General features: G+C 41.9%; 1 long non-coding RNA gene across 1 annotated transcript; it reads left to right on the plus strand.

Annotated features, from left to right (window-relative positions):
* The first annotated feature begins 313 nt into the window (after positions 1-313).
* On the plus strand, positions 314-7,858 carry LOC142603198 (uncharacterized). The gene is made up of 3 exons (XR_012837088.1): positions 314-669; positions 7,048-7,234; positions 7,530-7,858. It is a non-coding gene; the product is annotated as an uncharacterized LOC142603198 (long non-coding RNA).
* Positions 7,859-13,151: the final 5,293 nt, after the last annotated feature.

Below are 13,151 nucleotides of genomic sequence, written 5' to 3' on the forward strand. Positions count from 1 at the left end.
CAATGGCCACAAGCTCTAAGCATGATGAACTACATAACTTTGGCCCAAAGCCATTTGAGGTGCACTCCTTTGGGCAAAAAAGTGTATTTCTTAAGATCTACTTCAAGTCCAGTAAGATAGGAACTTACAGTGCAAATACATTTAGTGTTTCCCTGGACAACCTTCTCTTCCTTGAGCAATGTGGTTGTCAGTCCCCTGGTGGAGCCAACTTGCTCATAGCCTGCTCGCCAGTTCTCACTGCAGTGTGAGGCATTCTCAGAGAAGTGGAATTTAGTTAGTCGCAACTGACTCTGAAACCTATACATGCCTTAGCTGGAGTCATAACTTGGCAGGCAAGCGTCACATGCAGAGATGTGAAAAGGTGAGACAAATTGACCACAGCACATCCTGACATACTGCAAACTGCAAGCCTCACTGGGTGACTGCCTTTGCTTGTGGCCAGTAAATTCTTTACGAGTTCCTCTCATCTTCTGCACCTGGCTCACGAGACCATGCAGCACAAAGGTAACACTGCTCTGGCAGATTTCTCTTTTCTGTGTCTAGGGGCCTGTCTGAGGAGTTGTGGAGAAAAACACCATCTGCTTGCACTGCTGCTATCACTCAGGCCTGAGGTCACAACCCAACCATGAAATAGAGAGAAGAAAGTGGTGAAGGAAGTCATCACACCAGGTCAGTGTGCTTTCCCAAAGCATCATCACTGAGCAGGAGCCACGTTTTGAGACTGTCCTTTGACCTTGGTGGTACCTTAACTGATGTTTTATTTATTTCCTCTAGCTGTGAAATAATGGGGTTAATAATTTTTCTCAACTGCACTATAGTACTGCAAAATAATATATACTAAAAAATAAGTTTCTGCAATCAGGCAGGCTTGACAGCCCTGCTACTCATCATGCAGTGCTGATGGCAAATCATAATTTAAAAGGTCAGCAACTTAAATCCACAATTTCTAGCACTACAGCTTGTGCTGTACTGTGTCATTTCAACAAACATGCTTCTCATGGCAGGTATTTATTGGTGTGTCCTTCATTCTATTTAAAGATTCCTGTTTTACTCCTTGAGGACCAAAAAGAAATAAAAAAGGGAGTAGTAGGGAAAAAAATAATAAAAGGATAAAAGTCACAGCCTATTTTAGACAATCGTTTACTACACTGCACTCCCTTGATCATCTGCATTGTCAGTCCCCACAGGATATATGTAGCAGTTGGATAATAATTGAGAATTATGGCTTGGAAGGCAATTTATAATCTGATGGATAGCTTATGGCACCGATTTTCTTCCCTGGCGATACTAACAAAACACGACAGGGAAAAATAATCTGATGAAGCCAAGAATAAAATCAGCACAACAAGCCACCAGCAGGAGCCTCTCATCAGCGCTATGCCCTTCTTCTGTTACAAAAAAGTAGAGGTGTTTCCTATAAACGCTAGGCAGGGCTCATGCTGAGAAGCGCTGAGCATTCAAAGTCTCCCTTGGGCTATTGCAGGTGTTCAGCACCTTTATGGAGGAGCTGAGTATCCCCAAGGACACGGAGTTCTTGCAGGAGCATGCTCATTAGCCATTTACTCTCTGCACAACATACGTTTGCTCTTTAAAAATGCACTTATACCCACTCCTAATAATTGGCTTTTTTGGTGACCTTTAAAGGCACAAATTAAAAGGACGCTGCTGCTGCAGAAATAACAACATGATGGGGTGTAATATGGGACAAATTCCAAACCTATAGATTGATCTGAAAATCTGGGAAGCATTTAAAATGAATCCTGTAAACAGAGCAAAACCAAACACCAAAAACCTTGGTGCCTTTCCTCCAATGATGGCATTTTCCTTCCTTTTCCTTCTTTTTCAACTTCATGTAATTTGGAACCGGGAACAAAAGAGATCAGTTTAATTCCCCATCTACAGTTAGTTTCACTGTCCCCTATCCCAGACGTCCTAAGACAATGTTGCTTCCCCTTGACTCACAGCATTATTAGGGAATGATTACATGTAACAGGAATATTCTTCCTCAGGAGACTGAGTTACTGACACTAAATTAGGTCATATTGTCTAATATTTACAGCATTTTTTAAAGATATGTTGAACTGCGATAGTCAAGGATGGTTAATATATATGTATCACATGTGTGTGTGTGTTCAAAAATCAGTCTCCCTTTAAATGATATTCTGAGCCTTAACCATTTCCTCCTCCATCCAAAGATAATGTTACCTTAAAATGCCATATCGTTTATGCCAGCATCAGCCCGATGCTGCACCTGAAACCAGCAAACTCACTCATCCCGTGCTTGCACCATCCCTTACGTCTATGTTGCATTTTGTGTAGCTGTATGGTGAAATGGAGCAGGAACACATTTGAGTAAACAATTTAACTGCCCCAATTTAACCTCCCTTTAGTTTCAGCTGAATCTGTGCCCAGATTGGCCAAAAATATGCTATGTGAAAAAAAACACTACCTGGCTCAAAAGAAAGCTGATGGGACAGCTACTACGAGTATCTGGGAGACTTCTGTGGTTCAGATAACCAGGGGCGTGTTTGTGGAGGCCTGTGTCATATTTTAGCCTCAGTTTGCCATTTGAGGCTAACTGGCTGTGTAGTCATGCCAGCTGCTATAAGCCTGGGCAGTCCCTGCACCTGAACCCAGATCTTGGAGGTTGGTTTTTTTTTTAAATTGTTTTGTCACTCAATAGCTAAGGTGGCTGAGGATTTCCTCTGCTTCTCCTTTCTCAAACAGCCACCATACAGTTGCTTTCCAGGGCTGGTGATGGCTGACTTCTAGCCTTCCACATTAAAAAAAAAATAAATTAAAGAGATCTTGCCTGGCTTCAGCCAGCCTTCAACCATCAGAGTAAATGGTGCTCTTTTGCTTTTTTGACTGACTCCATTTAACAGTAACAGCCAAAAGTATGCCATGAAAAGGAAGCAAAATAGAGAAGTGGAGAATTTCAGCTCTTCCAGACAGCCATGGGAAAGAAATTTCCACCAAAACATTTTTGCTGCCCTAGGAAACACTCACTCCTCCACCCTCCAGAGAAATGGATAGTGCATGGGATCCTGCAAGGGGCACTCAGCTGGAAAAGGAAAACCTTAATGTCGACAACTGGTGATGATCCATTACTAGGGCAAGTCTGGGGGATGGAAGAGAGAGATTAAGCCCCATAGGAATATACTTTAACTTGAAAAGGGCACAACTGTTATCAAGACAGCTGCTGAAGGCGAGGGATGCAGATGTGTGTGGAGGGTTGTTTAATGGAAACTTCAGCATTTTACTACTGCTGGCAGTATGTACAGATGTTTCTAAAAAGTGTGTAAAGCTGAAATTCAGTCAGCAGGGCTCAGAATTTGACTCTTGGAGGCTGCTACGTCCTCTGAAACTGGAGTCTGACAAAGTATACTGGTTCCAATCTCCTTTGGGGCAAATGCCATTCATTGGTGACTTTTGGAACCAATTTAAAAACTAAAGACAAGTATGGCCTTTTTCTGTAGCTAAGTTAAATAAGCTTCACCTTTTTGCTCCTGACTGTGCTTCTACGGAGTCTTTCTTGGCAGAGATCGTGAGCCTGACCCTCCCTCTCCCTTTGAGACAGGGACACAACACATATCCTAGTGCTCACAGAGGCTGCCACCTAGGCAAGGATATCTCTGAAGGACACATCTGAATTCTACCCAGATATTCTTGTGGTAGCAGTTCTGCAGTGAAGGCTTGGAGGGGGAAAGTCTATCAGCTTGTGCTGACACCCTCATAAGCATTGTCCCCCAGTATATATGGACTCCCATGAAGCTCTGTTTAGGAGTTTTGACTTGTATCTCTTTTAAAACACTCTGCCTACACCTTCACTCTGTCTCTTTTTAGAGTCCTGAGACCAATCACTTACACAGAACTAAATCTGCTGTTATCCTCTCTGGTACCGAGTTACCCATACAGGCTCACTTTCCTTTGTTTCTTTCACCTTTTTTCTCTGGTCCAGGCTCACTCAGCCCCTGCACATTTCGCAGCTGTATGCTTTCCTTCAAGGATGCCCAAGAACAGCACTGGCCACTGGCTAAGGTAAAACACTCCTGGTGAATCCTTGCTTGTTTGTTTTCTCTCTCATTCTTCTCTGCAGCTTGTATTCTTTAGGATTTATCACCTAGTGAAAAAAACCCCCAAACAACTAACCAAAAAAGAATCCACAATCAAATGATGTAACTCATATTTGCTAATCACCTTACGTTCAGATTCAGAAAGTGCGAAAGCACCAAAATTTATCAAACTGAAAACTGAAAAGCACATGCCAGCAGAATTGAGGGATGCACACACCTGACTTGCGAGCATGCATGCCAACTGCTTTCCTGTTTGGCCAAGTCACTTTTCAGGCATCTTTTTCAGTGCTCTGAGAGATACTCAGTTTCTTCTGCTTTTACATCAGTAACAGGTTCTTTAGAGACATTAGATTCTGCAGTCTAATAGGGAAAACTCAGGTAATAAAGGTGGCTGTGTCACTCTTTTTGTGGGGTGAACAAATTGTTGCAAATGCCTTAATCAGAGTCAAAATATTTCTTGTATGAAAATCAGGTGTTGTAGGAAAAATGAAAGTTCATGAACACAACCTGAGATACCCACCCACAGGAGGCCCTGGAGAGAGAGAAGCACATTGATTTAAATATCAATGATACTCATTTACGCTAATTACCATTTTTCTAAAACTTATCTTTTTAGTGGAGAGGTAATCTGAAGACAAAAATGGGTCTTGATTAGTTTGCCTTAATTTTGGAAGGATGAAGCCATTTTCCCACAAAGCAAAGCAAAGAAGTCACATTGAAGGCATATCTAGTTATAGCAGGCGAACTTCTGTCAGGTCAGTAAATATTCTGCATATCTACGCCAATTTAGGGTCTGTGGTCTCTCACTTTAGGCTCTGTGAGACAAATTCTTCCCTCAGGCATTCTGACACTTGTTCTAGCTAGGAGATTCATCTGTTCAAGCTCACAGAAGTTTAGAGCTGGGATATTTCTATTGTCAGTTTGTGTTTTTCTTGTTGCCTTGTCCCAACCCTTCAGATCTTAGAGACAGTTCTTGCCTATGGAGTGGAGTTCTCTGCAGTGATTTCAGCTTTTCAGACTATGCACTCCCAATGTCCAGAAAGAAGATCTAGCTCTTCTGAAAAGTTTACCTGCATAGCACTTACTTACCTGTTAGAATTTTGATCACTGATCTGTTTCCTTTCCTCATTATACAGACTTTGAAAAAACCCCACTATCTAATGACAGTGCTCTTTATTAGAAAGCAGCAAAATGAAAAGTATCGCTCCAAAGATTTCCAAACGATGACATTTTTCTTCCTTTACAAATCCCTGAACCTAAATTCCCATGTGAACAGGTATCTGACCTGCTTACTGGCAGCTACACTTTAAAAATGCCTTCCACACCATCACAGATACAATTGGCACTGATTCTGCAGAACTGATGGACCTTCCAGCTGATCTACCAAAGCTAAAGGCCTCCTCTGCTCACTCTGTAGATCAACCAACCAGTGTTCCCTAAATGCACCATAATCTTATGGCCCAGAGAGATACACATTCCTGCATTCCAGTCCCCTACACAGCTTTGCCAGGGCTTCATACTCCTGACCTGTCTCATCTCCTGTTAAGTTTCCTGCTGAGAGTATGTTATTTGTGCTGGAGCAGACGAGGGGTGGACACATGGGGAAATGATGACAAGACTTATACAAAAAAAGCAAAGACAAACCAACCACCAAAGCTTGGTTGGTTTGAAGAGAGAGTCGGTCTGGCTGAGAGTTATCACAACAGCACCTCCGTTCCAATCGTTCAAAGCTTAAGCTCTTGCATCAATTTCAAATTCAGTTATAACAGCCAGTGAAAAAGTAGTTCTCTCAGGCTTGCTATAGATCTCGCACCTAGCCAAACTACTGGGGATAATTCTTTCCACAGCAGACTCTTCCATCTCTCACTAGGTCATAAGGAGCCTCCTGTGTCACTTGCAGCAGTTCTCTGCTAGCCGAGGCTACCGTGGTTTACGGTCTCTGACCTCAAACTCATTTAGCTTCAGTTTCACAGTGGTTAGGCTAGTTCTTCAGCCCTTCTAGTTCCTCTTTCCTGACCATTATGTATACACTACTGCAGATCAGATTTCCCCAGCACAACATACAGTGGCTGCTTTTCTGTCTCTGCTGGAAGTACGTTCTAATAATTCAGTCACTGATACGACAGATTCAGCATAGCAGTGACTTGGTTATCCTACAGTTGTTAACAATGTTAAGGCTTGACTAATTTCGCAACACATTCATCAAGAGCAGTTGGCCTCTTTTCTATGGGATTTCCTTGCGCATCAGTCCTCTCGGCATTTCTTACAGAAGACAGGATTACTCAGCATCGCATTCTCCCCTAACTCATCCATGGACTGGAAGGAGAAGAATTTCATTTTAATCCAAAGAGGTACCAATGACTTCTGTTGTTTCTCTCTAAAACAAACTGGATAAAAGTAGCTTATAATCTGGCATAACAAAGATTTGAAAGAAATCCCATTTCTAAGAGAAACTTGCAAAGTAACATTCTCCTAAGGCCTGTGCATGTCTAAAGCCCCAATATGTAGTTTAAGAGAGATCTTTCTTTTTTTCTTTTTTTAACAGATGGCAGCTAATGGGCTCATTCTGGGCTAACAAAGGGCAGACTTCTCATGGTAAATGCTTAGACTGGTGTCTTTTTTCACTCCTTTGTCAAAGGATCTTCCCTAGATTTCTTCTCTGTCTCTTGGAAAGGGTCTTCCACAGGGACAGAGCTGAGGAAGCAGAGAGAAAAGCATTCATTTGTGCTTCATGAATAGAAATTCCAGAAAGCAAAGGGCCAGAGTTTTTACCATGACAATATTCTCTGGCCCTGAGGAGCATGAAGTGGCAGACCTTCTTACCTGTCTAAAAAAACCAAGCCTGCAAGTGAACTCCAGGCACAGCACATGAGCGCAGAGTCACTGGTTTAATGTGCAAGGCCCCAGCTCCTTGTTCTAAGTTTTGCCATCGGTCCTTAAGCATCTGATCACTATTTCCTGGTCTCTTTAGATGCGGCAGAACGTATGACTTGACCCCACAGTGTGGCGCTGATCTCACATGAGGTCCTGTCTCCCTGTACTGCAGTTAGTAATGATTCAGAGCCAACGTCACTGGGCAGCTACTCTTTGTATCAGTTTTGTCTGGTATGCAGCTTCTATAAACAAGCCAGCAAGCATCTATCTCTGCACTCCAAGAGGTGAGTCCAAGTATAGCTATAAAGAAAAAAAGAAAGACTTTTGCTGAGTAGAAGCCGTAAGTCAACCCCCCCAACCACCAAGGCCCAAAACAACAACAAAAAAGCCAACCCAAACTTTTCTTGAGGTCTTGAGTTATCTTGTTCCCACTGACACCCCATATTTGCTTTGAAATTGAATGGTACTTGCTCTGCATGTCTATAGTTATGTCACATTTCTGAGCAACAGCTATGCTGTCTGAAGAGGAAAATTGCATAATTTAAACCAAAGCCAGGCCCTTGTTGCTTCATCCTCCAGGCAGGAACTGCAATCTCTTCCTCTTCCCAGATGAGGCAACATCCTGCCAGGAGTTCTCAGGAGCCTGTAATGATGGAGCCAGAGTTCAGCGATGAGAACACACCACCTACACTATTCAAGCTATGCCAGTGACTCATCATGGTATCTTAAGTGATGCCTTCTCCTTGTAAAATGGATAAAACGGTGTTTATTCCTGTAATGCCCTGCAAGACCTATGTTGATAAAGAATTAAAAGGAACTTTTAGTTTATTATTGTAGGACAACTAAACAATGACTAGGACTTCAGTGAGACAGACTACTGGTAGTGGTGCATGGGTTTAGGACTCTGTTGGAGCACTGCTTACAGAGCAGGAAACAAGATGTGGAGGACAACACAGGAGAACTAATGAGAACAATACAGGGGATCGGAGGGGAGAGAGAACCAACACAAGTTGGGATTTGCTGGGCATAGTAATTTCCATTTTCAGATGTATTCTTCCTGAGTAGTTCTTTGCACCCTGACTTGCTTCAAGACACAGTTATACCATCAGCCCTAATTTCCAAAGGTTTACTAAAGGGTGAAATTAGGAGTGAAACTTCATAAAACTAATGCAGGCTGATAGCTTTGGGTAATCATGTGATAAACAGAGTCCATTACAGAGGTACTACTGCTTTGTTGGTAGACAAGGAACATACAGCTGTAAATTTTCTATGAGTGGATTCAGATTTTTTTTCTTCTTCTCGAGTCTTTTTAAACTTTCATTCCTTGCTAAAATATTGTTATTTTCATATTTTCAGCAGACATCCACTGTACTAATGTTAAGACGTTCTTGAAAGAGGCCACTAGGATCAACCATGGACCTGGTGTGATTTCTGCAAGTGTTTGCTGATTACAACTGTCTTTGGTTTTAGTGTGTAGTGAAAGCTCTGCAAGCTAGATGCCTTTTGGGCTATATTGCATCTTGACCTAGTAAGTGGAACATTACTAACGGGGCCCTGTGGCATTAGTGGATATGACACCTTTTTCTTTGTATTTTTATCGCATTGCTTTGTAGGACAGTTTGTGGAGGTTCACGGCTTGCTGAAAGATAGCTGATTGCACAGGCAGAAAGGCCTTAGGCTTTATCTGTCATTCCTGGCTTTGTTTTACTTATGATTGTCCTGATAAAACAAAATGAAATTTCTCTTGCAACGAGCCAGAAAGGGAATTGTAGCTTTAGCAATAGAGATTTCTGCTATCAGAGGAGATCTGGACATCCAAATGGTGACGCTGTGCGATGAAGCTACTGCTTTTTCCATTTGAGAGCTAATGGCTTCAATTTCTAGCAATCCAGCTGTCCCTGCGGATACTGATTATATCTTGGCCGTAATGTAATGAGATGCTTAGCTATGGCAATTCTTGTCACCACAACTAAAATTATCCTTAGGTTAGCAGCTGGAAATGAAATTTCAAAGCTACGTTCTCAGAATCTGTGAGAGTTTTGCTGTCTTCCTGTAAAGCATGGCTATAGATTGGGCATATTCCATATTGCCATCACAAGGTAAAATTTTAATTTCCCAGCAGTATAAGCAACTTGCGGTTGTACTATTGTTCGTGACAGAAGTTTTACTGATGCCAAGAGTAGGCATTTCTTGCTAACAGAAAAACGTAAGCAATCACACTCTGAATTGGGGTGACTCAACAGGATTGTACTGATAAATAAAAAGCAGTCAATTTATCAGTTCATTTGCTGCGTATACATCAGAAAGTTATATCACTGCTCTTTAAGTACAGGACAGGAGCTACCTAACAGGATCAGAGAGAAGCATTTTAGACAATTTTTTCCACAGGATCAAGGAGTGATCTTGGCCCGCTTTATTTTTCTATGTTATTCAAGTAATGGCCATCTTGCTTAGATGTTGGAGGTTGGAAAGGACAGACAGACAGGGGATCTTCGTTCTCAGTGTTACCACTAACTTGCCATCCGGCCTTGGGAAAATCAGTAGAATTGATTCGGTGAAAAAAATATAACCTCCAGAAAAAGGGAAATACAAAAATGAAACATTGCTGCTAATTCTGAACCAGTATGTTTGGGAACAGCATTGCTGCACTTTCTGGGAGTTGTGATTTCTGATCTCATCCTTGTCACCTTGTCAACAGTGCAGGCTCATGCTACACTATGCTTTTCATATCAAACTGCAGTCTGCTCTTGACTTACAAGAGGCAGAGCTTCACAGAGGGGTAATGGAAGATGAAATCCCTGCTTGATGCCTAGAGGAGAGGGGGGTCATCTATTCTTGCAATATGTTGTTTTTCAGCCAAATGTGTTCCAGATTTTCTTTTAATGAAAAGTTTCCCACAAAGAACCATGTTTTCTGTCAAAACCTGCTTTAGTAGAAGAAAGTTCACTGATCCTATTTGAAAACCTTCTTATGCTTCGTTTTCCCTGTAAAGAAGATGACTGCTCTGACAATTGCCACAAAGAACAAAGTACAGGTGACTTACAATCTGTACAGACAGGCTCCTCCTCCCTCCATTACTTGCTTTAATTCAAAAGCATTTTAACTATTAGCAAAGTTCCAGCCTCTGTCACTACACTCAATTATTCACAATGGACAGAGACATTGACAGACTGCACAGGCATGAATGCAGTTTAGGGCTGGGGCTCCTGGCACTCTGGTAATTTACTGCAGCCGATTATGCAGACTAGCAGAAACTCTGGGACTTTATTTACAATAAATGTGCAATGCATAATCTAACACTACCTGAAACATAAACTGGATAACCCAGTTCCTTAGTCCCAATGGAACTGAAGGGAGGTTGTTCATTGCATAAGACACATAGGGTAATGCCATTTTCTTTCATTTCTTGGGTGGTCATGCATTCATTGCAGAAATACTGTTACAGCATTAGTACAGTTAAACCAAAAAATGAGATCACGAGTGCTTATACAGAACTAGGATACTTCTTGAACCTAAGGCTCTCAGGAGAAAATCCCTACATGCTATACTGCTAAATGTTGAATCCTCCCTCAGCAAGAATACTGAACTTACAGATCACCGCAAGAGAAGAGATTGGATATGAACAAGTAGGACAAGTACTTTAATGCATCGAGAGTTTTCAGCCACATTCAATCTTTCCTGAAAACTCAGTACTGACTTTTATCTCACTGTCCTTCAGACTTCAGAAATTTTCTTTTTTCTTTTCAACTTTTCAACATTCATTTTCTATGTCAAATGCATCCTATCAGGCAAGCGATCTGCTAACTTTCTGGCCGCGACCCTGTGCTGCTCACAATAACAGGAACAGAAGAGAAAACGTCTGCTGGACTTTCACATTTCTGACTCACTGCCTGTTCATGACAATGTGGTTGGGATTTTGTATTTCTGAAATATCCCACACTAGCCTTCATCAGATGGGAAGACAGTGAGTGCTGTTCTGGCCTTTTTTATATCAAGATAATTTTCCATATTTACAACATTGCTGTAATGATTCCAATCTCATCCGTTGGGGCTGATCTGTGTCATCTTTGCTTTGGCCACCCCAGCAACAACTAAAATGTATCAATTTTGATACAGCTTGAAATGATATCTTCAGTCTCTCACCTTTATCCATCACAAAATCTGGATTCATCACATCTTCATCACAAGTTGGATTCAAATCTGTCCCCACCTCTCTCACACCCTTTGTTTGTTTAACAAATTTGCCAGTTCTTTTGCTCTACAGCCTCCCCTTGCCCGTCACTCCTTAATGAGAAAAGCTTTGTTTAGAGCTAGCCATGGTATCCCAAATCCAGTGTTGGACTTTTAGAAGTTGACCCATCCTATGTGAAGGTTTTGTAAAAAGTCTATCCTGCAGAAGCTTAAAGAAAAGACTCGTAGTTTAACAGTATGACCAGACAGATACTGGTAATTCTCCAATGTTAAAATCATCAAAATACAAGAATTGGCACACTCAGACCGACTTCTTAGGCCATCTATTTTGCAGTGTCTCCAAGTACTGAGTACTTTGGAAGAAAATGAAAAACACCCCATGGTATAACAATCCTGGTGTAAGTCATCTACCTGAAAAAAGTATCCCCTTATCACTGCTCCCCCTCCTCAGGAAAACATATGCTGAAATCAAAACCAAAGGCTGCTTGAAGTAGGGAATGAGTAAAATATCTGGCCCAGAGCACTGTGCACACAGAAATGTCTGATGTTGAGAGAAAAGTGCACATATGAGCTGAGCACTGCAGTTTCTTAAACGGCGTCTGACAGTGGTGCAGTTTCAAATACCATAGTTTTACAGAAACCTAAGCACCCCTTCAGGCAAACAACTTGATCTCCAACTTGATCTCCACAGTGAAAGTTTAACTTCCCTTACTAATCAAACCAGTGCAAGGCCGCAGATTCCAGGACACAGTGAAGTCTCTGGTCCAAAAGCAGCAAGCTTAAAGTGCAAAAGAAAAGGAGGCAGTTCTTCTGCCGTTGTGTGAGTGAACATTGAATGATGTTCATTCCCACCTCACAGAGAATTATTAGTGCAGAGAATACCAGAAAAATGAGTAGCTGTTAAGTCACCAGTAGAGCAAGGTTCCTGTAAAAGTGCAGAATGCTCATGCCATCACTAAAGGAGTAATATGTGCTGCAGGGTTGGGTTTTTTTAATTGTTATTAAATTATCCCTAGATATCAGCCCCGATTAACCCTTTAGAAGTCCTAAATGCACTCCAGAGTTTGCATTTACTATCATGACGAAAAGCATCCATGGAAACAGAGGATTCCCTTACATCCTACCATCACCTAGCAGCTACTGCTTTTCCAGATATTTTGTTTAGGTGAATTTGAAGAGATTTCCTTATCTTTTATTTTGTCTAAGGTTCTCCAAAGTACGGACTCAGACTGACTTCCGCATACTCAGAGTACGCAGATGTTTTCTATCGTGAGCATTCAGGTCAGTTGCATAGGGCAAGCATGGGAAGTCCAACACTTCCAGGAAGTTCCAGCTGCCCTCGTGAGACTTAGCCACCCACTGGTGAACTAATCATTGGATCATCATGCTGCTTTCCACTTACTGCTACTGGTTTTACCTTTATTGTCTTGAGTCTGTCCTTTCATTTAATGTACTGCTTTATCTTGGTTTGTCTTGATGACTCAGCTCACACCCCTTTGTGGTTCAGCCACAGAATAAAGGGGAGATTCCTGACAGACTCTCAGTGATTTAGGTTCAGACTTAGACTCTGTTTTAGCTGTTGGAAACCATGTTCTAGCTACCCAAACACCAGTTATACACGCTGCTGGCCCCCAGAAGCAAGAGCTCTCATTGCCTGTAAGGATCTTGTCCTTAAATGTGCATGCTTTGGATACGGGGTATTGAAGATGATGAAAGCTGTACAAGCAAATGCACAGACCTCAGAAAGTATAACCATTCATGGACAAAGCCTGTCTATATTCAAAACAATGCCTCTAGGAGGTGTTCCTCATGCCTTGGCTGTTCCTCGCTAGCACCTTGTAGCCACCTGAACCACAAGAGACAGCAAATAAGGCTGTATGTTAGTAGATTCAACAGCCTGCTTCGATGCATCCTGCTCTTGGGGAATGCTGGAATGCCCTCTCTGTAAGCTGCTCTGCAAAATCCCAACCATATTTTTACCCTAATCTGAGATGTGGAGAGGCAGAGCAG

The sequence above is a fragment of the Balearica regulorum genome, chromosome 10 (assembly GCF_011004875.1).
Source record: "Balearica regulorum gibbericeps isolate bBalReg1 chromosome 10, bBalReg1.pri, whole genome shotgun sequence".
NCBI lineage: Eukaryota > Metazoa > Chordata > Aves > Gruiformes > Gruidae > Balearica > Balearica regulorum.